The sequence below is a fragment of the Oryctolagus cuniculus genome, chromosome 18 (genome assembly GCF_051225735.1).
Source record: "Oryctolagus cuniculus isolate XC-2025 breed Fujian yellow rabbit chromosome 18, ASM5122573v1, whole genome shotgun sequence".
NCBI classification, from domain to species: Eukaryota; Metazoa; Chordata; class Mammalia; order Lagomorpha; family Leporidae; genus Oryctolagus; species Oryctolagus cuniculus.
The window spans coordinates 11,693,228-11,718,074 of NC_142884.1; the positions used below are offsets into that span (position 1 = coordinate 11,693,228).

The 24,847-nt window shown below is 53.7% G+C and overlaps 1 protein-coding gene across 1 annotated transcript in view; it reads right to left on the bottom strand.

Moving 5' to 3' along the window:
- ARHGAP35 (Rho GTPase activating protein 35) overlaps positions 1-19,725 on the bottom strand; it is a 116,673-nt gene extending 96,948 nt beyond the window's left edge. The window contains exon 1 of the mRNA XM_051837363.3: positions 19,424-19,725. The gene's annotated coding sequence lies outside the window, so the exon portion shown is untranslated. The remainder of the gene's footprint in view (positions 1-19,423) is intronic.
- Positions 19,726-24,847: the final 5,122 nt, after the last annotated feature.

The following is a 24,847-nucleotide window of genomic DNA, read 5'->3' on the forward strand; positions in this document are numbered from 1 at the left end:
CATCTGCTCTCCTAGGAAGTAAACAGTACAGTCCAAGAGTCCAGTCCGGTATGACACACTCTGCCTGTCCAATAAATACCTGCTGATGACAAAGGGCAAAGTGAACCTTACATTCTTGGCCACAGGAAAGCAGAAAAATGGAGTCAGTTTTAAAAAGCATCCCATGTGACTCTTTTTTATATGAAGACGCGTGTCACAGCTAGGGTCTCAATCACTGTCAGGTTTCCAATCAGACAAACGTTTGCGACATAGCGATGAGGTCATGAGATAAACCAACAGCGAAACTTCAGTCCGGCACAGAGTGAGCCTAGCCAACCTTTCTCCTCCATTCCTCTCCTACCCTGTACGTCCTGCATGACTTCAGCCACGACACGATCTGACAGTTGCTATCATGAGACTAACAACTCCCACTTAAGTAAACATCGACAAGAAAGTCACAGAAGCCTCCAAGAGCCAGTGCCCCAACATCTCGTCACTATGTGGCCAATGCTTGACTAGACGCATTCAATGAATGAGAGAACAGTCAGACCTAGGAGAGCAGTAGCCATCATTTGAAACAGAAAGCCACGTTTACTAAACCATGAGAGAATACAGGCAGAATACCAGCTCCCAAGAGCAACTTACACACTCTTTCCTCCGGTGTTCGATAGTAGAGTTCTTTGCAGAGAGCTCCTCCAAATGAGAATCAAGGAAACACAACACAGTGCCCCGTCTGAGCGGGTCAAGTAAAAGGGAGTCAAAATGAGGCCATGGGGCTCTGTGTCACTCGACACCAGTGGTGCTAATCTTTTTTGGGTCACGGATTCCTTTGAGAATTTGATGAAAACTACAGATCCTCTCTCAGCAGAAACCACCAAAGTTCAGCACATAATCTGAGAGCATTGTAGGTGCTCCTGTCCTAACCATTCAGGACCACAGAACTCCAAATTCACAGCCTTTGCTTACAACCCCACGTCTCACAAGACAACCCACACTTCCAAACCACTTGGGTTTTTAAAGGTCACAGTAACACTAAGGGAGACTGAAGGTGGGAGTGATGGCTTTGCCACTTGCACAGTAAGGAAGTCTTGCCGCTCACCACGACGGCCCCTCCTGCCGCCTGGTTCATGTCACTGAACCACAGACAGACCACGGGATTCAGGTGTTCAAGCTTCTCCCAGGGACTGTATCTGACAGTGCTATATGTCCCAAGTGGAGTGGCACACATTTTAGATATTAGCAATTGTTGACTGGTTTACAAATACTAGGTTTAAAATAATCCATCCAATATCTTTTATAGTCAAGTGAGCTATAAATGCTACATAACTAATAATATTTTTTAAATATTTATTTATTTATTTGAAATAGCTCCCACAGTTACAGAGAGGCAGAGGTTGGGGTGGGGGTCTTCTATCCATTGGTTCATTCCCCAGATGGCAGCAACAGCTGGAGCTGCGCTGATCTGAAGCCAGGAGCCAGGAGCTTCTTCTGGGTCTCCCACTTGGGTGCAGGGGCCCAAGGACTTGGGCCATCTTCCACTGCTTTCCCAGGCCACAGCAGAGAGATGGATTAGAAGTGGAGCAGCCAGGACTAGAACCAGCGTCCATATGGAATGTGGGCACTGCAGGCAGAGGCTTCACCAGCTACACCACAGCACAGGCCCCTAAGTAGATTTTTAAAAACAAAAGGTCTTCCTACGTGGGTCCCCTGTACAAATCATCTCGATAGTGCTGCGGTCTCTCCCTGGTGGGAACGAGGCCACCTCCAGCAAATATGCGGATAGGCGGTAAACCACAGCCTCTGCTGCCCACAAGCAGGAGAGAAGCCGCAGCGCAGCCTGCCCTGGTGCTTGCTGGGAAGACACCCATCCCACAAACATGCTGGGCTTAGAGCGGCATGGGGAGGAGCACAGCCTGCCCTCAAGGAGCTCGTGAGGCGGAGGCAAAACCGGTCACTAGGACACGGGGGTAGGAAGCAGACCTCAGCAGGAAGAAGCCCAGACAGGGTGCTACCGACTGCGGGTCAGGAGAGGCTGGAGGTCCTCAATCAGACCTCAAGAATGAAAAGGAACTGCTCAAAATATGCTTTTGGGTTTTAGGTCACATAAAACATTACTTTTTTTTTTCTTCAAGTCTGGTTGGGAGGAAAGGCGGCAGAAGACTATCCTGATATGAAAAGGCCCAGAAGCAGGAGTCTCTGGGAGATGCACCCTCACTGAGCGTGGATGGAGGGAAGGGGGCGGGCAGGCAGGCAGGGGTCTGCCATCATCCTCTAAGACGTCACAGTCACAGCTCTGGACAAGGCTTTTATCTTAACTTCTTATTTTGGAATCATTTGAGATTTACAAGATTTGAGAGAAGCCGCAGATACCATGAGTTCACACACTCCCTTCACTCAGCTTCCCCTAATGCCAACACAGCCACAGTACATTTGTTAAGAGTGAGCAATTAGGGGCTGGCGCTGTGGCCCTGGGGGGTGAAGCCACCACCTGCAATGTCACATGGGCACTGGGTTCATGTCCCAGCTCCTCCAGTTCCAAAGCAGCTTCCTGCTAATGTGCCTGGGAAAGCGGTGGAGGACAGCCCAAGTGTTTGCCAGCCACACGGGAGACTGGATAAGCTCTTGGCTCCTGGCTTCGGCCTGACTCAGCCCTGGACACTGCGGCCATCCAGGGAGTGAACCAGTGGGTGGATGATCTCTCTGTGCTCCCTCTCTAAATATATATTTCTAGAAATATATAAGTATTAAGCCGGCGCCGTGGCTCACTAGGCTAATCCTCCACCTTGCGGCGCCGGCACACCGGGTTCTAGTCCTGGTCGGGACGCCAGATTCTGTCCCGGTTGCCCCTCTTCCAGGCCAGCTCTCTGCTGTGGCCAGGGAGTGCAGTGGAGGATGACCCAAGTGCTTGGGCCCTGCACCCCATGGGAGACCAGGGGAAGCACCTGGCTCCTGGCTTCAGATCGGTGCGGTGCGCCGGCCAGAGCGCACCGGCCACGGCGGCCATTGGAGGGTGAACCAACGGCAAAGGAAGACCTTTCTCTCTGTCTCTCTCTCACTGTCCACTCTGCCTGTCAAAAAAAAAAAAAAAGTATTAAATATTTTTAAAAGGTCAGAAATTAACTTTATAGACTTCATTCAGACTTCACAGTTTTTCCATTAATTCTTCTTCTATTCCAGGAACCAATCCAAGAGGACATATTCCACTCAACTCAAAGACTTTTTAAAATTCCTTCCTTTATTTTTTAAGATTTATTTATTAAGACACTGTTAGAGAGGAGGAGAGAGCACGCGCGTGTATGACAGCAAGCAACCTTCCATCTGCTGATTCACTCCCCAAATGGCATTCACAGGGAACTAGATTAGAGGTGGAGCGGCTGGGTCTCAAATCGGTGCCCATGTGGGGTGCCAGCATTGCTTGAACCCACTGTGTTTTCTAAAAAAATATTTGGGGTCCAGGGCTGGGGCGTTATGCCACAACACCAGCCCCAATTAGCTTACATTAAAAAAGAAAGAAAAAGAGAACCTGACCTAAGACACCGTGTCTAGCACGGGGGACAGAAACCTAAGCAGACCTGTTTCTTTCTGCTTCTTCAGTTTTGCCAGGAAGTAGCAAACCCTCTAACTCTCTTCACATACTGCACCAACACCAACACCAACACCCAAAAAAAAAAAAAAAAAAGTCAAGACAAAATCACCTGAATCTTCAACACATCCAATAAACTCTATGCTACCAAAATCCCCTGGGATTTATGAGAGCAGGCGACTCACCCACTTCCCTAGATTTCTGCTGAGACCTTTAACCACTGAGACAGAATCCCATTCTACCACGACAATCTTCATGCACGAACTCTACCAGTTAACAGTTCACTCTTCTTTGTGTTACGTTTATGATCTGCATGCTACGCCTGCTTCTCCTAAAACTCCGAAACGCAACAGCCTTGAGTAACGTCCTGTATCTAGAACCAAGGATGAATCCCGTGTGGAAAGCCCTGCAATGCTGATGACAGTGGCCATCTTTTTAGAGTGAGCACTGTGATGTGGCAAGTTCAGCACCTGCTCAGGATGCCTGCAGCCCATGTCAGAACGCTGGTTTGAGCCCAACTATGTAACTTCTGATCCATCTGCCTGTTAATGTGCCGGCAGGCAGAAAATGCTTGGGCCCCTGCCATGCATGTGGGAGTCCCGGATGCGGTTCCTGGCTCCTGGCTTCAGCCTGGCCCAGCCCTGGTTGTCATGGCCATTCAGCAAGTAGACCTATGGATGGAAGATCTCTCTGTCTCTCCTTCTGTCTCTGTCACCCTGACTTTCAAATAAATAAACAGACCTTTAGAAAGCACATACACATACGACTGATAACAATAATTACACCTGGGAGTTAGGCTCTAAGGAATATTGTAATTTTCCTTATATACTCCAGTTATTGAAAGCTATGTATCCAACAGGCATCAAATACTTAAGAACAGCCTTATGCCAGAATCAGGAGAAAAAAAGTATACAATCTAGAACTGCACTACAGTCTCCAATCCTTTGGCTTCTTAAAATTAAAAGAATCATAACAATAAAATTAAGAATTTCATTTCACAGTCTCATTAGCTACATTTGCAATGGTGACATGTGGCTAGTGGCTACTAGAGTGGACAGTGGAATTCTATCAGCCAGAGCAAATGTAAAAGAAGCCGAGGCTAACTCAGACCGTGGCAATGGAGAGTAGCGTTTGCAGTGGGCATTAAATGGCACTACAGTCCGGCCGATGACAGCACACCATCAGCCTCCCAGGCGTCACACCGCACAAACTTTCTAGAGCTCTTCCCCAACCCCAAAGCAAAACACTTCAAGAAAGAATTAGAGAAATGAGTGGGTGACAAACCTAATTCTGTTTTGCTAAGAGAAGCCTTGAAGAAGTACTGTAAAATGAAAAAACTACATAACGAAGTCCAATTAGGACCTTGCTTGAAAGGAGGAGGGAAGGGGCCAGCACCATGGCACAGCGGGTAAAGCCATCTGCAGGCCGGCATCCCACACGGGCACCAGTTCCCAGATGCTCCACTTTCAATCCAGCTCCTTGCTGATGCGCCTGGGAAAACAGCAGATGGCCCAAATGCTTGGGCCTCTGTACACACATGGGAGACCCGGACCAAACTCCTGGCTCCTGGCCCGACCCAGCTCTAAGCTGGGGATGGACCAGTGGATCTCACTCTGTCTGTCTCTGTAGCTCTGCCTTTCAAATGAGTAAATAAATCTTTAAAAGGGGGAGGAGGAGCAGTGCTGTGGTATAGTAGGCTAAGCCTCCACCTCCAGTGCCAGTATCCCATATGGGCGCCTGTTCCTGTTCCAACTGCTCCTCTTCTGATCCAGCTCCCTGCTATGGCCTGAGAAAGCAGCAGCAGATGGCCCAAGCGCTTGGGCCCCTGCACCTGTATGACAGATCCAGGTTCTGCCTCTGGATCACCCAGCTCCAGCCCTTGCAGCCATTTTGGGGAGTAAAGCAGCAGATGGAAGACCTTTCTGTCTCTCCCTCTCTCTCTCTGTAACTCTACCTCTCAAATAAATAAAATCTTAAAAAAAAAAAAAAAAGGAAGAGGGAAAAGTGGAACTGGATTTAACTGTTAGATCATTCTGGAAATCTTTAACAAGTAAGCTAAACTAGGGATCAAGGGAACAAACCAAAGAATGCACTATGCCCAACCAAATACCTTTTAGTAGGAGAAACATTTCCCAATAATCAAGGTCAGAACACGAAATCACAGGTGACTAACTGCACATCAATAAAACAGTAGGAAGAGGGGCAGGGGAGGAGGAGAGAGAAAAGAGACAGAACACAGAACCAGCCTGCTACTTTATTTCAAGATTCATTTATTAATTTACTTACTTGAAAGGCAGAATGACAGAGAGGGAGAGAGAAGAAAGGGAAAGCCTTCCATCTACTGGCTCATTCCCCAAATGTCCCAACAGCCAGGGTTAATCCAGGCCACAGTTAGGAGCCAGGAACACTATCTGGGTCTCCCAAATAGATGGCAGGAACCCAAGCCCTTGGACTGTGTTCTGCCTTCCCAGGCACATCAGTGGGGAGCTGGACTGGAAGCAGAAGAGCCAGGACTTGAACAGGCACTCTAACTAAGGCAGGATGCACACCTTGAGAGGCAGCTCTAACCTGCTGTGCCACTCTGCTTGCCCCAAGCCTGGGACTAAGGGGAGTGGGGAAGTTTTCACTCTCCTTCCTTGGAATTCTTCAGCTGCATCACCTAGCATGTGCTCCTCGTCTGACTAATGGGCACACAGATAGTTTCTGTTTCTTAGTGTTATGTGGATTCCTTGAGTCAACATATGCAAAGTGCATACACAGTGCCTGGCACACAGAAAGGAAGAAGGAGCCACTGGTTACGGTTACTTCAAGGCTGCTGTCTGGAGTCCGGCTTCACCTGCCGGGAAGTAACAGCATCTCCCTCGGGGTGGCTCACGGGGAGAGGGATCTGTGCTGTGTATTAGGAAGTGGGTGTGGGACGCCAGCCCAGCCCTGGCTGGGAGCCTTCACGCGTGTCCTCAGGGCTGTGTGCACACTGCCCGCAGTCAAGGGGACAGCTGCAGGAACCTCTCCAGCTGCAGAAGTCAGCTGGAGAGCCCGAGACGCTGCAGCAGAAGCTCAGAGTTCAACGTCTGTCCAACCTGGCGTCCCCGACAAGTATCACTAAGCATCTGTAACAAACCAGGCAGCACGCAAGCAAAACAACATACCTTCAACTTCCCAGAGCAGGAGACAACAAGTCCCCTTCTAGGGTTTCTCCTACAGGGGTAACCTCACACATGCAAAGTGCTACCGCTCAAGGCCTCTCTACAGCGCTGACTGCACAGACAAAGCACTGGAAACCCACCAAATGAGCAGGACAGAGGACTGGCTGAGTCAGTTATGGCGTGTCGTCTGACGGACAGCAGGAGGCTGAGACAAAGAATGAGGAAGCCCCCTCTGTGCCAATATGGGGTGAAGCAAAACAAGGAAGATCAGAACAGTAATCACATTGGCCTCTACGAGTGTGACAGGGGAAATCGTGCATATTCACATTTGCTTATTGCATGTGCCTAACGTCTCTCTCTGGAAACAGAATCTCTGGTCAAACACTAACGCCCCTGAAGTGGGCACCTGAGGACAGAGAGAAGGGAACAGTACTTGATGTCTGGGACTACTGAGGCAGAGCCATCACCACATCAGTGCACAGAGCAAACACTACGCAGCCCACACCAGCACAGTGCTGATGGCGCACAGCTGAGAAAATCCTGGCACACAAGGCCTTGGAGAGCAGTGGACACTGAGGGCACGCTGGAGGACGGGCAGGGACTCACCGACCAGAGAAGGGCTGCTAGGGAGCCCACTCCACCCAGACAGGCGCACACATCCATACACACACACGACACAGCCTGATCCAGAGCCCTGACGGCCGAGGGAGAGGCCAGTAGTGTGGGTATGTAGGAGGCCCTAAAGGTGGGCTGGGCCTAGCCACATTACTGAGCCTGGACTTGGTCATGCAGGCAACACAGAAGGCCAGAGGATTCTCAGCAGGGGAGTGTTAGTTTTTGCTTTAGTGACCCCAGCGGGTGCTAGAGAAATCAATAGGAAAAGACAAAGAGAACACACCTGGCAGGAGACTGCCTCCAAGTGAAACACCATATTCTACGGCCTGGGATTCCCAGGAGCACCCAGCAGGCACGGGGGAGTTCCTGCACCACACCCAACGACTGCAGCAGCCCCATCAACTGAACACTTAGCAAAAACTCCCCTTCTCTGAGTGCCCACGACTCTGGGAGGTAGTAATGCCCTAGAGACTCTAAAGCTCAAGGAAGTTCAACACTTTAAGGAAACAGAATCTATGCCTGGCTATCTACACACCTGTCCACACCGTCCTGGTGCTGGCCTGTGGCAGCTTCCCCGCTGGCCACGTCAGGTGCCAACCTCCTTTGGAAGGGCTCTTTCATTCAGCTGCTGGATCCTATTTTTACGAAACAATGGTGAGAATTTCCTTCCTCCCTCCCTCCCTCTCTCTTTCAGTGCCCTGCTTGACAAAACTAAAAACTGGTAAATTTGTATTTGTTTCTCATCATCAAGTTCTTCCTCTGGTCTGTGAAAGCCAAGTGCAGGCATCCACAGCACTGATAACGACACAGGCATTGTCCCAAGCTTCTTGAACACACTACTCTCATTTGCATAGTAACTGTAGGTAGATACCACTACATTGCCCCTTCTATAGATGAAGTGCCTCAGGCACCACACTTCCAACCCAGCTTCCTGCTGACGGGCTGGCAGGGGCTGACCATCCTGCCACCCATGCGGCAGACCTGGACGGAGTTCCTGGTTCCTGCCTGACCCAGACCCGGCTGTTATAGTCATTTGGGGGTTGAACCAGCAGATGAAAGATCTCTCTCTCTCTCTCTCTCTCTCTCTCTCTCTGTTACTCTGCCTTTCCAATAAATAAATAAATCTTACCAAAAAAGATAGGATCAGGGAAGAAAAGCATTCTCAAGTGTTCACTTTCTACTATACAACAGGGTATTCCTTGTGTGACCTGTGAGGAAGGAACGCTGCTCATAATTCTGAGAGGAGGAGCAGGTTTTGCGATTAGTGCTCTCAACAGCGTGGACACCAGACAGCAGCTGAGCGGGGAGGAACGGGAGAAGAGGGCTCGCTGCCCTTTATCCTCTGCAGCTACCGAGGCCTCGCCTGCTCTCCCTGCTGCTTAAGAACTCTTAGTTGTTGTTGTTTTTTAATCTTTTATTTATTTATTTATTTGACAGGTAGTTACAGACAGTGAGAGAGAGAGACAGAGAGAAAGGTCTTCCTTCCGTTGGTTTACTCCCCAAATGGCCGCCACGGCCGGCGCTGCGCTGATCCGATGGCAGGAGCCAGGTGCTTCTCCTGGTCTCCCATGGGGTGCAGGGCCCAAGCACTTGGGCCATCCTCCACTGCACTCCCTGGCCACAGCAGAGAGCTGGCCTGGAAGAGGGGCAACTGGGACAGAATCCGGTGCCCCGACCGGGACTAGAACCCAGCACCCATATGGGATGCCAGCGCCGCAGGCAGAGGACCCCGAACTCTTAGTTCTTTAAAGAAAAATTATGTAGATTAAAAGTTAGGTAAACACAATTATTAAAATTGTTAAATTAGTACTTATATATAAAATTTAAATTATTTAAATCTCATGTACAAATTTTGGGCCCATAAATGAGAAGGCCTAACTAACTTCATGGCTACTTCTGACTTTGACCAAGAAAAGGAGAATGTGTCAATGGCTCCTTTCTCTCACAACAAGCACACCAGGGGGACCTGGGGGAATGGAACCTTGAAGAAAAGAGAACAGGGGGCTGGGGTTTAGTTCCAGCCAGCCAGCCACTCAGTTCTCTCCATCTCAGCCCAGTCGTGCTGTGTGCGCGCATTCTGCAGTGTGAAGCCTGGGCTCGGTCAGCCCGCAGGAGGACCCAATGGCCAGGCAGCCTTGGGCCAGGACCTCGGCAGCCCAGCTCTCCATCTAGCAGATGCAAACACCCCCCAACTCTAGAGGGCTACTATAGGGGCCGGCACTGCGGCACAGTGGGGTAAAGCCCCGGCCTGCACTGCCAGCACCTCATATGGGCACCGGTTTGAGTCCCAGCTGCTCCTCTTTCAATCCAGCTCTCTGCTATGTCCTGGGAAAGCAATAGAAGACAGCCCAAGGCCGGCGCCGCGGCTCAATAGGCTAATCCTCCGCCTGTGGCGCCAGTACCCCGGATTACAGTCCCGGTTGCCCCTCTTCCAGGCCAGCTCTCTGCTGTGGCCTGGGAGTGCAGTGGAGGATGGCCCAGGTCCTTGGCCCCTGCACCCACATGGGAGACCAGGAGGAACCACCTGGCTCCTGGCTTCCAATCAGCACGGTGCGCCAGCCTTAGCACACCAGCCGCAGCAGCCATTGCGAGGTGAACCGATGGAAAAAGAAAGACCTTTCTCTCTGCTCTCTGTCTCTCTCTCTCTCTCTCTCTCACTGTCCACTCTGCCTGTCAAAAAAAAAAAAAAAAAAAAAAAAAAGACGACGGCCCAAGTCCTTGGGTCCCGGAATCTCTGTAGGAGACCCAGAAAAAGCTTCAGATCAGCTTGGCTCTGGCCATTGTAGTCACTTGGGAGTGAAACTAGCGAATGGAAGACCTTTCTCTCTGGCTCCACCTCTCTCTATAACTCTTTCAAATAAAACATTTTTTTAAAAAAGAGGGCTACTATCAGGTGAGTAGGAGGGGACTTGCTTTGGGTACACTATTTGCAGATTATTGTTATTAATTTATAATACTGTTAATGATCAATTTATTCCCTGAAATCAGAGACTAAAATTACTTCAAAAGTGCTAAAGTTCAGTAGATCTCAACACTACTAATTTCTTGCCTTCCAGCCCAATTTCTCTTTCCTATGTTTACAAAAGGGCTTAACCTTTATTTCCTGAATCAGAAATAGTAAAATCACTGTAGGTAACTTGGGAAAACTCAGAAAAAAAATTCTTAATCATTCAAAATCACAAAAATAACCATCACTAGTACTTCAGCATATTTCTCCCACTTTTCCCATATATATTTTAAAATAACTAGTCATACTGTTTATGCTTCCATACCCTCATTTTTCCCATGCTTAGCTTTATTTTGTATGCAGTTTCTCATATTGTGTTCTCTAAAAACGTACTTTTTTTTTTTTTTTTTTGGCCAGGCAGTTAGTGAGAGAGAGAGAGAGAGAGAGAGAGAGAGAGTTATAGACAGTGAGAGAGAGCCAGAGAGAAAGGTCTTCCTTCCGTCGGTTCACCCACCAAATGGCCACTATGGCCGGCGCGCTGCACCGATCCGAAGCCAAGAGCCAGGTGCTTCCCCTGGTCTCCCATGGGGTGCAGGGCCCAAGCACTTGGGCCATCCTCCACTGACTTCCTGGGCCACAGCAGAGAGCTGGCCTGGAAGAGGAGCAACCAGGACAGAATCTGGCACACCAACTGGAACTAGAACCCGGGGTGCCGGTGCTGCAGGCGGAGGATTAGCCTAGTGAGCCGAGGCACTGGCCTAAAACGTACGTTTTTAACAACTCCATACTTTTTCATAATGCAACCATTCCCCTAAGGTTAAAACAGATTTTTTTTAAATTTATAAATTTCACTATACTTAATATCTCTGTATACGATCTTGGCTTGCATCTTCATTTCTCAGTCCATACAGATTCTTATAAGCAGACCAAAGTCATCTGTCTCTTAAAACACTGATAAACTACTGAGGCTGTAACTGTGGCATAGCAGGTAAAGCTGCTGCCTGCAGTGCTGCTACCCTACATGGGTGCTGGTTCAAATCCCGGCTCCTCCACTTCCGATCCAGCTCTCTGCTATGGCTTGAGAAAGCAGTAGAAGCAGAGGGGCTGGCATTGTGGTGCAGCAGGTTAAGCCACTGCCTGCAATGCCAGCATCCTACATGGGTGCCAGTTCCAGTCCCGGCTACTCCACTTCTGATCCTGCTCCCTGCTAATGTGCCTAGGAAAGCAGAAGGCAGACCTAGTCCTTTGGCCCCTGCACCCACATATGAGACCCGGATGAAGCTTCTGGCTTCAGCCTGACCCAGCCCTGGCTTTTGCAATCATTTAGGGAGTAAAGCAGCAGATGGAAGATCTCTGTCCCTCTCCTTCTCTCTCTGTAACTCTGCCTTCCAAACAGATAAATAAATCTTTTAAAAAAAGCAATATACATTGCTTTTATATACACAAAATAGCAAATCACAGCCACGTTAGGCAAGGCTGTCATTAAAGCCTCTGTGGCTACTGACTGGTAACACCAGGCAGATACCACCCACCCACTCTCACAGCAATCAAAGCCTCTTTCCCTCTCCTCTCAGCTGTCAAAGAATTTACCTGCATTCCTCAACTGAGGCATGGATGGAGGAGGAAATTTCTCACACGTCTACAGCACGGAAAACATACACAATGATTGAGGCCATTGAAAGGTTATCACAAAGGCAAATAAATAAATAAATAAATCTTAAAAAAAAAAAAAAAAAGTCAGGGGCCAGGATCCAAGCTTGCCTTAAAAATCTTTTTTTTTCGGTTATTTACTTGAAAGGCAAAGTCACACAGGGAGAGGGAAGGGGAAGGAAAAGAAGAGAGAGGGAGGGGGAGAAGGGGAGAGAAAGAGAAAGATCTTCCATTTGCTGGTTCACCCCCTAAATAGTGGCAACATCTAGGGCTGGCCAGGAGCCAAGGACTCCATCTGGATCCCCCACATGGGTGGCAGGGGCCCAAGCACCTGGGTCATCATCAGCTGCCTTCCCAGGTGCATCAGCAGGGAGCTGGATTGGAACTGGAGTAACCAGGACTCCAACAGCTGCTCATACGGGATGCCTGTGTTGCAGGTAGCAGCTTAACCCACTGCACCACACCCAGGTCTGCCCGGGAGACCCGGATGAAGCCCCTGGCCCCTGGCTTCAGCCTGGCCCAGCCTTGGCCTCTGCAGCCATCTGGGAGTGGACCAGCAGATGGAAGCTCTCTATCCTTCCCTCTATCTGTAACTCTGCCTTTCAAATAAATAAATCTTGAAAAAAAATTTTAAAAGAATAAAATAAAAGGCTCTGTTCAACTTCTCCAGTATACTAGCTAGAAGGGGCAGGCTGGCACATGTGCCTTTGCAAAACACCGTGGTATGGAACCTGCTATGTGTGCTGTCTCTGAATATGGACGTCCTTCAGGCTCCCAAGGAGCCAGACACATACCAGAACTAGTCCAGCCAACACCTTCTTCCCTCTATCGCTGTATTATACAGTTATACAGTTAACTGTTCTGCAACTGACTATGAATTCTTTAAGGGTATGAATTGCAGCTTATTCTTATAGCCAACAGAGGCAAGGCAGCCTAATAAAATAAACACAAATTTTGAAATCAGACAGATCTGGATTCATAATTCTGCTCTACTGCTTTATTAACAGCTGTCACCCTAGTCAAGACACTAACAATGCAGAAAGTAGGCAGATTCAGCTTCCAAGTCCAGCTTCCCGCTGATGCACACTCTGGGACCAAGGGGGTGATGGCTCAAGTATCTGGGTCCCTACAGGCCCCCGGCTTGTTGAAGGCATTTGGGGAGTAAACCATAGATGTCTCTCTGCCTTCCAAATAAGTAAAAATAAATAAATAGGGGCCAGCGCTGTGGCAGAGCAGGTTAAGCTGCCATCTGCAGTGCCAGCATCCCGTGTGGGCACAGGTTCAGGTCCCAGCTGCTCCACTTCCAATCCAGTTCCCTGCTGATGCACCTGGGAAAGCAGTGCAAGATGACCCCAGGGGTCAGTCCCCTGTTCTCACATGGGAGACCTGGAAGAAGCTCCTAGCTCCTGGATTAGGCCTGGCCTAGCCCTGTCTGTGGCAGCCATTTGGGGAGTGACCCAGAGGATGCAAGACCTCCCTAATTCTGATTTTCAACTGAAGTAAATAAATAATTCTTTTAAAATAAATATATACATTTTAAAAGTACACTAACACCAGCCGGAGCCGTGGCTCACTTGGCTAATCCTCCACCTGCGGCGCCGGCACCCCGGGTTCTAGTCCCGGTTGGGGCGCTGGATTCTGTCCCAGTTGCCCCTCTTCCAGGCCAGCTCTCTGCTGTGGCCCAGGAGTGCAGTGGAGGATGGCCCAGGTGCTTGGCCCTGTACCCGCATGGGAGACCAGGAGAAGCACCTGGCTCCTGGCTTCGGATCAGCGCAGCGCCGGCCGTGGCGGCCACTTGGGGAGTGAACCAATGGAAGGAAGACCTTTCTCTCTGTCTCTCTCTCTCACTGTCTAACTCTACCTGTCAAAAAAAAAAAAAAAAAAAAATACACTAACACCAGTTTAGGTTCAATCACCACGTAAGTAGTGGGGGGTCACCAAGTACAAGGTATCTGCCTCTGAGAGGATACCCATCCTCAAGGGGTTCTCTAGAGAGAAAACAATCAAATACTATTATCTATAAATAAGACAGAATGAGAACCACTAGATAATCCCTTCCGTTTTCATAGAAGAACCGCAGTTGGCAAAAGTCACACAGCCAGTAAGTGGCAGGGCCAGGTCCAAGACTAGTTTCTTCTACTTTCTTAACACCATAGGAAGTCGCCTCTCAATTGTTCAAACTCGATTTATCACAATAATGGGCAGAGGAAGGATGGCATCCAAATAAGAATGGAGAGACACTAAGAGGGCAAAAGCTGTATGAAATGGCCACAGCCACAAACCCAACCACTGCAAATTCCATAAAACAATACCGCTGGCTTCAAAAGAAGAAGGGGTGGATGACACAGGTAAGTCTGTCTATTTTCAGTTAAAGTAAATATTACTTTCCTGGAACATGGCTGAAAAGACCTGGTTTCCTGCTAGAATATCAACCTGATGGTGTCTCAGCACCAGAGGTGTGAACACAGGGGAGTCAGATCGGCGGGCGCCAAGAGTCATTTTCAAGAATTCTTCACTGCAGCAGAAGTTAAAAAGAAAGAAACTTTTGGGAAGATGAACGTGAATGATTTGTTTGCTTTCCTTAATAGCAGCAACTCAAGTGCTATTCAAACCACTGCTATTTGAGAGCCTAGGTCAACAATGACTCAGCTTGAAAAATTCCGAATTGTTTTTAAAAGAGGTGCATGGTTTTACTTTTGTAGCTAACACAGTCAAGACAGCCCCTTCCTCCCCAAATTATAAACTAATTTCCATGTGAATGGCTGGGAAAACAGGCAGTGTTTATTTTATTTTGAAAAAGCACACAACATGGCCGGCGCCGCGGCTCACTAGGCTAATCCTCCGCCTAGCGGCGCCGGCACACCGGGTTCTAGTCCCGGTCGGGGCGCCGGATTCTGTCCCGGTTGCCCCTCTTCCAGGCCAGCCCTCTGCTGTGGCCAGGGAGTGCAGTGGAGGATGGCCCAAGTGCTTGGGCCCTGCACCCCATGGGAGACCAGGAAAAGCACCTGGCTCCTGGCTCCTGCCATCGGATCAGCGCGGTGCGCCGGCCGCAGCGCGCCGGCCGCGGCGGCCATTGGAGGGTGAACCAACGGCAAAGGAAGATCTTTCTCTCTGTCTCTCTCTCTCTCACTGTCCACTCTGCCTGTCAAAAAAAAAAAAAAAAAAAAGAAAAAGAAAAAGCACACAACAAAGGTAGCCCAGCTCACTTTACTGTACCCTCCGGGGGAAAGAGCCCCTCGCCTGATCTGGGTGACAGGACTGGATGGGCTGCAGCCAGGGGCAGGGGCAGGGGCAGGGGCAGGGGCAGGGGCGGGGCGCATATCCAAGCAGCATTGGGAGCCCAGCCTCCTTGTCAGCTCTCCCTGGCCCACAGCACACCAGACCTCACAGGAGGAAGGTGAAGCCCAAAGACGGCACAGACATTCGTCCAGGGTCCCAGCTACTGAGGGCAGGGCCTCCTCACGTCCAGCACTCTGCTGTGACAGGAAGCCTGTCAGGACACCAGGCCCCACCTGCAGGCGAGGACGTCAGAGCAGGCACCAATTTTCAAGATGAGTCGCGCCAAAGCCAAGGGTCAGAGGCGGTCCTTTCTGCCACTCACCGTCCCCTCTCAAGCGAAGACTCTCAATCTAACCTATTGTAAAGAAACTTTTAACAACCACACGAGATGATCAGTCCAATGCCACACTGACTGGGTAAAGTGAGACACTGTTTAGACTGCCTGGTGATGAATGACAGTCGTCACAGCACAGTCACTCCCACTCCCACCTTTTCATCGCCAGCTGTGCCGACCTGCTATGTCCCCTCATCACGCACGGTCTCATCAGGCAGCTGTGCAGCCCCCATCCCTCCTGGACTGTCCCTGGCCAAGTCACAACCAGCTCCACGGATCAGCACACTGACAACTCTTCCCTCTGTGTTACAACAGTACTGTCTTCTCACTTGTTTGCCCTACAGCCTTCACCGTGCCAAGAAAAAAGAGGGCTGGGTAACCGGGAGGAGACACAGGCAAAAAGAAATATGTAGCCAAAGGAGAAAGAAAGGAAGAAGGAACTCCGATCAGGCCGGTTTCTCAAAGTCTTTGTGGAGATTTTTCTAGATGGAGCAGGAGCCCTTGAAGACACGTTACCGGGCAGAAGCAGCATCTACCGCCTGCTCCTGCGCTGCGCCCCGCCCCAGCTGGCACGTTAGCCGTTCCAGAAGGCCAAGGCTACCACCTCGCATTTCCGCAGCTCCCAATCCCAGCGCGACAGCAAATGTCAATGCTGGGGGTGGAGCCTGTGCTGCCATCAGAGATGTCTGACAGTCTCTGGAACATCAGCTCCCAGTTTCGGAAGAAAAATCAGCCCTTTGTTCTTCCGGCTCCTCTCCTGTTATGTAAACTTAGGCTCTGGGCGATGCAGAAACTTTTAAGGCTGGCAGTAATACGGAAAACTCTGGAACACAAATTTAAGTGGTACTGAATACCCACTTGTTTTTATTCTTAATTAGCTGTCGCTTCCCCATAAGAATAAAAAACAAAACAGCTATTTATACCAACAAGGGTCACACAATCTCTAAAATAAATTTGGCGAATGATTCACCAGCCATGAGGATGAACACTAATTCTTTAAGTCAACGACAGTGAAACACTGCTGACTGAAATGCTCGCTCTGCAGGTCGGAAAAGTCCTAAAGAGTTAACAGTCAGGGACCCCCGCCCAGCCCTAGCATCTGATAAGTCAAGGGTCTGACTCTGCACATGCGTGTTTAGTATTTCAAATGTGATCACAGGGAACAATTTCTCAGCGCTGAAATAAACAAAGTTTGGTCCTAGCGCAGTTAGGAAAACCCTTCCAATAAATACTCCATCACACCAGACGGCAGCTTTAATATGCCACTGCCTCAGGTCACAGGAGAAAAAAATTCAGGCTTTTGATATATTTACAGAATAAAACAAGCCAAAATCCCCTCTCCCAAGTTAAGAAAGAAAAAGGGTTGGATGACTTTTCTACAAAACCATCTCTACCTCCCAATCGATTTCCTAAGCCCCAGCCCCAGTAGACCACTGAAGAGAACAGCTCAATGAAAGGTAACAAGGCACAGTTCCCAGGTAAGAAGTCTAAATCCACCCCATCAGCCAGCTCCCGGCACCCCTCTCCACGCCATCAAACCAGGTCACCCAAAGGGTTTGCTTGGGGAACGTCATGGCCCACCCACACACCCCTGCACACCGGCGCCCCTGGATTAGCCTGTGGATCTGGCCAGAGGCTCTCGGCTCCTGTGGCTGGGAGCGCCTGCAGTGCCAGGGGGCAGAAATCCCTGTGACACTTGGCACTCTCTCTTTCAACAAACAACCGCAAAGCTTTGCAAACCCAGGCCCTCACCAGGCTGCACCAGGCTGAAGACCGGCAAGCTGGAGCCTTCCTGGGGCAGGGGTGAAAAAGAAAGAAACCCACCTCCTCCGAGCCCCTCCCCCAAGGTCAGCCGGCCAAACGGAGGCCGTCAGGGAAGCCAGGGCTCCGGGAAGCCAGGGCTCCGTGGCTTCTGCAGGCCCAGAGCAGTAAACACCAAGTGTGGCCATAGCCCCGAGGGACTGAGGAGAACTTGAGAACTGGCATTTCCCCAGCTAGGGGTAAAACAGAAACACGACTTGTCAGCTGGAAAAAAACAAAAAAGCACACTCCTAAGATCTCCCAGCAGGACTGCCTTGGGGCAAGTGTCTCCCTGCCCCAGCCCAGGAGAGATAAGGACCTGCGAGCAGCTGCAGTCCAGGGGACACAAAGCTGCAAAGCCCAGGGATGGGAAGGGGAGAGGAAACCAGGCCCGAGTGCGAGCCACTCCCAACACTCCACTAGCCTCGGGAGAGGTGGGAGCCGTGGAGACACTTCCAGACTCCAGGGAGCAGGAACCTATTCACCCGGCTCTCTGGGGATCCTGGGGACAGAGCCCCGGGAGGGGGGGTCAGGTCAGCCTCAGAGCTGAGGGCTGGGGCCCAGAGCCCGCCAGGCCTGCAAAGGGGAAGCACTCCGGCAATGCTGAGCCATGGGTGGGGAGCCGGCAGAGGCAGGTCCGACAGGAACTGGATGGGAAGAGAAGGAGCCAGGCAGGATGCGGTGGGGAAAGGGGGGAAAGGCGAGGAGACACGGAGGCACAGACCGCGAGAGGGGTATGGAGAGGGAGTGACCTAGCGAAGAGCTGAGGCGGCTCCCAGAGGAAGGAACGGCTAAGACGACAGCTTAGTGTCCCAGCAGAGAGGCCAGGGCCGCAGCAGTGGGCACAGAGGGGCAGCAGGTCGGGCGGACCGCGGAGGGAACGGATAGGAGGCAGTTGTCAGAAGACCGGCTAGAGAGGACCCCTCCAACAGGGCACGGCCACAGGACGGCTACCCACAGGCGCACGGGGCCGGGGATGGGCGCAGAGCGAAGATGCAGGCCTGGGAGCTGCGGACGCGGCGGGGGCAGAGGCACCGGGCAAGTCCAGGAGCAGTCAGGGGGCAGGGCGGAGGCGGCGGCAGGAAGCAGGCTCGGGCCGGGCAGGGCTGGAGGGGAGACAGTCCCAAAAAGAGGGAGCGGCCGGCAGGGCAGCTCAGAGGAGCCCCGAGAAGAAGGCGCGGACGAGGACACCTGCGAGGGAACTGGGGGTGAGCTCCGGCTGGTTAGAGAGGGCAGGCAGGCACCTTGAAGGGGGAGGAGGCCCAGCAGGCACCGAGGTCGGGCGAGGGGGCAGAGCAGGGAGGCAGAAAGGTCTGGAGCAAAAGCTGAGCGGGGCAGCAGGCCAGCACGGCGCACGCAGGGGCTGCGGGGCCAGAGGCCCGGCCAGCAGCATCCCCGGGATGGAGACGAGGGCCCGACGCGAAGGGCTGCAGGGCCCCCGGGGAGGAGCAGGGACGTCCTAGGCGAAGACCTGGGCGCAGCCGTGCCCCCGCGAACGGGGGTGTTGGCTGGATCTCCAAGAAGCACCCGCAGGTCCTCAAGGGACAGCTCCTGGGGGCGCGAGAGACCGGGAGGCAGGACTACCGGACAGGTCCACCCAGGAGCCGGGGCCAGAGCCCCAGCGTGGTGGCAGCAGAATCGGGGAGCGGAACGCAGGGATGCACAAGGGGTCACCGGGGAGGAGGTGGGTCCCCAGGGCACTGCGGAGGCCAGGAGCGGCCAAGGGCATCCCCGAGGGGCAGGGGAGGGGAGGGGAGGCGCGGAACTGCGAGCAGGGAGGGCTGACGGGGGTGGGGGGCCAGGCAGACACCAGGTCCCGACGGGCTGGGGGTGGGAGCAGACGCGGGGACAGCAGGCCCCGGGCGGACAGGGGCGAGTCCGAAGGGCAGGCGGGCCCTGCGGGCCGGGCCCGAGCGCGACGCGGCGGGGCCGGCGGGGCCCGGGGGCCTGGGGGGCCGCTCCCTCCCCTCCCCCTCCGGCTCCTCCATTGTTCGCGGGCTCCGGGCCCCGCCGTCCCCGCCTCCCCCTGGACCCCGCAGCGGGGCGGCGCCCGGCCTCGCCGCCCGGGGCCCGCGAGCTCGCGCACTCACCAGCCTGCGCCCTCAGCGCGGCCCCGGCCTCGGGGATCCCGGCCGCGGCGACGGCGGCCCCGGCGCCATGTTCCCCTGCTCCTCGTCCAGCGGCGGCTGCGGCGGCGGCGGCGGCGGCGGCTCCGGCGGCGGGGGGCCGGGCGGACCCTCCCTCGCGGGCTCCCTCCTCCGCCTCCTCCACCTCCTCCTCCCGCCGCGCCGCGGCTCTCCCTCGGGGCGGGGGGCGGGGAGGGGAAGGGGGGAGGGGCGGGAACCAGGGGGAGGGCGGACCAGCCTCGCTCGCTCGCTCCCTCCCTCCTCCCTCGCAATGGCGGCGGCGGCGGCGCCTCCTTCCTGCGGCCGCCGCGCCCGCGCGCGCGCACACACACACACGCACCCCCCGCCTCAGGACTGCGCGTGCGCGGCGCGGGACCGCTGCAGGGGGATAACGGCCCCTGGGCGCGCGCCGCGGGAGGGGCGGTGCGGATAACCGGCGCGAGGCCGCGGGAGCCGCGAGAGCGCCTGCGCGCCCGCTGCGGTCTGGGACTGGGAGCGGGCGGTGCAGTGCGCCTGCGCCCCGAGGAAATGCCGCTCCTGCGACGGCGGCGGCGGCGGCGGCGACACCGAGCGCCAGGAGACCCGCGAACGGGCTGAGGGAGCGGGGCGGGCGAGTGCGCGTGCGCGGAAGGGGCTGCCCGAGGCCGGCGCGAGGCGGAGGGCGTGGCCCGCCGTGGGAGCGCGCGTCCTTGCGCGCGCCGGGAGCAGCCGCTGCCGACCCCCGCAGCCTCGCGCGGTCTCTAGGAGAAAACTGGAGCGGAGAGGCATGGCCTGGCTCTGGAGGCGGGGGCAAAGGGCGCGATCCCGCTCGCGCGGGACCTAGGCAGCCAATGGGAGGCACGGGGAGGTGGGCTTGCCGCGCTAAGCCGCGGCCCCCGGGATAACGGAGGAAGAGAGAGAGAGAGGGCGACGTAACGTGGGGCGGTGGGGCGGGGCCAGGGAGGAGGGAGCGCACCCAGGGAGGGAGTTGATTGGGCAGCGCGAGGAGGCGTGGCCCGCCGCAGCCCAATCCGAGCCTGGCGATTCGTCGTCCCGGAAGAAGGGGCGGGGCTGCGGAGCGCGTGCTCTGCGCCGGGGGACCTGCGCCTGCGACCCGCGTGGCGGCCCGACTTGCTCTTGACCCCGAGGTGGGCCGGGTCCCTGGGACGAGGAAGGCGGCCCGGCCTGGCTCGGCGTGCCTCCTTGCCCTCCAGCCCAGCGCCGGGCAAATGGCTGGAAGGCAGCCGGCGTTACGGACGCTGGAGGGGAGGCAGCGATGGGAGAGGGCGCCGCCGTCACCTTTGAGTCCCCCGAACCGAGAAGGGGTCCCTCTGGGATTCGTGCCGGAAGCAGGGGTGGGATGGTGGGAGAGGGGCTTTCCCGGCGCCGCCGAGTCAGCCTCTCTGGAATGCATGAGGAGGTCTCTCTCTCTCTCTCAAGTTACGTGAGTGTAATCTCTCTGGGAAGCCCAGTACTCATGTTGCGGATAAGGGGGAACTCCTGTATACTTAAAAAATGCTAAAACTCACGCCACGCACGAAGTTCAGTGCTCTACTACGTAAAATGACGTGGGGTCGAATTCTAGAACGTCCCATTCAATAAAGCTCTTCTGATCAAAGATTTTTCCCATGAACGTTTTTCTTCAGTTTAGCACTTTTAATGCATCTAGTCTGATTTTTACATATGACTTTTAAAAACTTTTGTAAAGACGTTTTGGGCTGCCAGTCAGGCGCCCAGGCTGTCTTTGCAAACATCGGTGATTTTGAGATCACTTGAGGGAACATGGAAAGCGGGGAACAGGAAAGACACCCCAGACACCCCAACCTCAAATGAATGTCTTTATCTACACAGCGTTCTGGGTCTGTCCAGCCTTGCCAAGCCTGTGACACAGGCACAGACTTAGCCCACCGCGGTCCCCGCTTTCCCTCTTTTGGGGTATCAACTCCACCTTACCGCTCAACTCTGTCTTGACATCACTTCCTCAGAGTGGCCTCCAGGATTTCGCCTGCCCCTTCAGTCTTGAATAACAGGAACACTGTTCCAGGCAATAGTGTGGATTCACTTAACCCTCCCGACACCGTGTGTGGGAGAGGTTACACAGGTGGTACGTGGCAGACCTGAGACTCAGACCCGCTCCACTGGTGACCGGCCGCACCCTGCCTCTTCATAACCCCACATCCGGGCTTGAAGCTCTGTTGGGGCGGCACCATTCTACCTGTGAACCCTTTGACTTCAGGAACTCTGGCACGTTCCCGTCTGTCAAATGACCCACAATAAATATTTGTTAATGAATAAATGAATGCCTCCCATGTCCAACGCAGAGGCCGGTTGGCACTGGGAGCCGTGGCACCACATAGACAAAACTCCTTGCCGCTTCTTCCAGGAGGTCTTCCTGGATCCCACAGCCTGAGTCCCCGACACCCCCCCCCCCGCCGCCCTGCCCCAGGCCCCCTCATCCCAGCCCACACCACTCTGAGTCATCCTGTCTGGTGACAGGTCTTTCTGTCCCTTGAGCCTGTACGCTCCGTGAGGGCAGGGCCAGGACCGAGGTGGTGACCGCCCGATGTCCCAGGCACAGATTGGAGCGCCAAGCAGGGGGAGCTCCCGAGGAGGAGGGGCGCCGAGCTCCGCAGTTGTCTTCGGGGCTCGAGCAGGCTGGTGGCCACCAGCTGGTGTAGCCACCCCCCGCGCACCCGGCCAGCCTCCGCACCAGGATACACAATCGGCCGACCGAGAGCAGTGCCGGCTGCAGGCTTGGGCCGCTGTCCAGATTTCCCAAGCATCGGCCTGGGGAGCCCGAATGGCCGGTGGTCCGAGACCCGGCATGGGGTCCCGAACCTCGTCTTTAGATGCGCACGCAGAACAACCCGCAAAAAAAATAATTTTTGCAAAGAGGGCAGGGTCGCAGGGTCATAGTCTCCCCATTCCTGAGGATCTGAAAAAAATCGGAGGGTGGGGACCGGGCCTGAGCGTGACCGACCAGTCGGCGAGCCCACAGCGCCGCCTACAAACCGAACCGAGCGAGCTGCAGGTGGCTGAAGCGCCCAGCGGCCGGGGCGTGGCCGAGCGGGGAACTCTTCCGCCATTGGTCAGCAGCGTAGCCAATCACGACGAAGGACCCGGAGGCGGGGATGCTCAGATTCGCCTCGCATTCTCAGCACCGGGCTCGCGATTGACACTTAGTGCGCACGCGCTGATTATCTGCTGGGCGAGGTGCACGTTGAAGCTCTGTTTATAAACTTGAAAAAAAAAATGTTTTTTTTTTTTTTTAATTTATTTGAGGGACCGGCAGTGTGGCGTAGCGGATAAAGCCGCCGCCTGCAGTGCCGGCATCCCATAAGGGCGCTGGTTCGAGTCCCGGCTGCTCCTCTTCCGATCTAGCTCTCTGCTATGTTCTGGGAAAGCAGTAGAAGATGGCCCAGGTCCTTGGGCCCGTGCATCTACGTGGGAGACCTGGAGGAGGCTCCTGGCTCCTGGCTTCAGATCGGCGCAGCTCCAGCCGTAGTGGCCAATTGGGGGAGTGAACCAGCAGATGGAAGACCTCTCCCCCCCTCCCGCCTCTGTAACTCTTTCAAATAAATAAAATAAATCTTTAAAAAAAATTATTTAAACGATTCAGTCCCCAAATCCCCACAACAGCCAGGACTGGGTCTGGCCAAAACCTGGAGCTACAGGGGAGTGGTAGGAACTGAACTATTTGAGTCGTCACCTACTGCTTCCCAGCAGGAAAGTGGATTGGAGGCAGAACCAGGATTGGGACCCAAGAACTCCAATGTGGGATGTGGGCGTCCTAAGCAGCAGCTTACCTGTACACTCACCCCATGGTTTTACAAAACTCAGATTCAAATATAACACACACCAAGAAGTGCCCACATTGCAAGGGCACAGCCTCATGGGAATTCACGGAGAACAGCACCGAGATAAAGATAAAGAAACACAGCGACACCAACCTGTCAGGGCCACCGGTCCCTCTCCCACTCCCTCATCCGGCCCCACCCACCTGCAGGTTCGTTTTGCCTGTTTTTGCACTTTACATAATGGAATCGTGGAGTTCGTGCTCCAGCTCATGGCTGCTTCGTCCCTTGCTGTGAGACCCACCCGCGTCGCTGTGTGTAGGGCGGACGGTTTGTCCCTGTTGCTCACAGGATCGCTGGTCACACGGCTCACTCCTCTCTACACACTTGTGGTCACCTTGCCCCAGGACGTATCCCACAAAAGTGGATGCACCACTGAATCGTCCCACAAACTGCGTAAGAATTTCAGCTGAGGGCCGGTGCTGTGGTGGAGCAGGTCAAACCACCGCCTCCAGTGCCGGGATCCCATGTGGGCACTGGTTCCAGTCCCGGCTTCTCCACTTCCGATCCAGCTCTCTGCTATGGCCTGGGAAAGCAGCAGAAGATGGCCCAAGTCCTTGGGCCCCTGCACCCGTTTGGGAGACCCAGAAGAAGCTCCTGGCTCCTGGCTTCGGATCGGCGCAGTTCCAGCCATTGCAGCCATCTGGGGAGTGAACAAGCAGATGGAAGATCTATCTCTCTGTGTGTCTCTGCTTCTGCCTCCGTGTAACTCTTTCAAATAAAAAAAAAAAAAAACAAATCTTTTTATTTTTATTTTTTGACAGGCAGAGTGGACAGTGAGAGAGAGAGACAGAGAGAAAGGTCTTCCTTTTGCCGTTGGTTCACCCTCCAATGGCCGCCGTGGCCGGCGTGCTGCAGCCGGCACATCGCACTGATCCGAAGCCAGGAGCCTGGTCTCCCATTCGAGTGCAGGGCCCAAGGACTTGGGCCATCCTCCACTGCCCTCCTGGGCCATAGCAGAGAGCTGGACTGGAAGAGGGGCAACCGGGACAGAATCTGGCGCCCCGACCGGGACTAGAACCCGGTGTGCTGGCGCCGCAGGCGGAGGATTAGCCTAGTGAGCCGTGGCGCCGGCGCAAATAAACAAACAAATCTTAAAAACAAAAACACAGCCCTATCATAGGAAATTTGTAGAATTGAATGAATCGCTGGTCCAACCTCACACAGTCTGACTCTCAAATTCAGGCTCACCTTTTTAATTTTTTTTTAATACTGAACTCATGCACTCCATGTGGGATGCGAGTATCTTTTTTGAACGTGTTTTAAGCAAAGCCCATTTCTAGCAACCCAGTATAGTTTCTTATTTAAAAACTACTATTCCCAGGATGCAGTTCTCCTCGCGGGGCAGGGATTGAGTAGGAGAGGCTGCCAGAACTACATTTCCCAGAATGCAACGCCCGCCGGCTCACATGCATGTCGGGAATTGTAGTCCTCTGGCGAGACTTTCCTCCCTCAACTCCCAACGTGCACTTGGGCCCTGAATCGTTTGGTAGGAAAAGGACAATCGCGCAGCCTGCCGGGAAGCCGACCGGACACTTTCCCCCAGCTTGCCCCG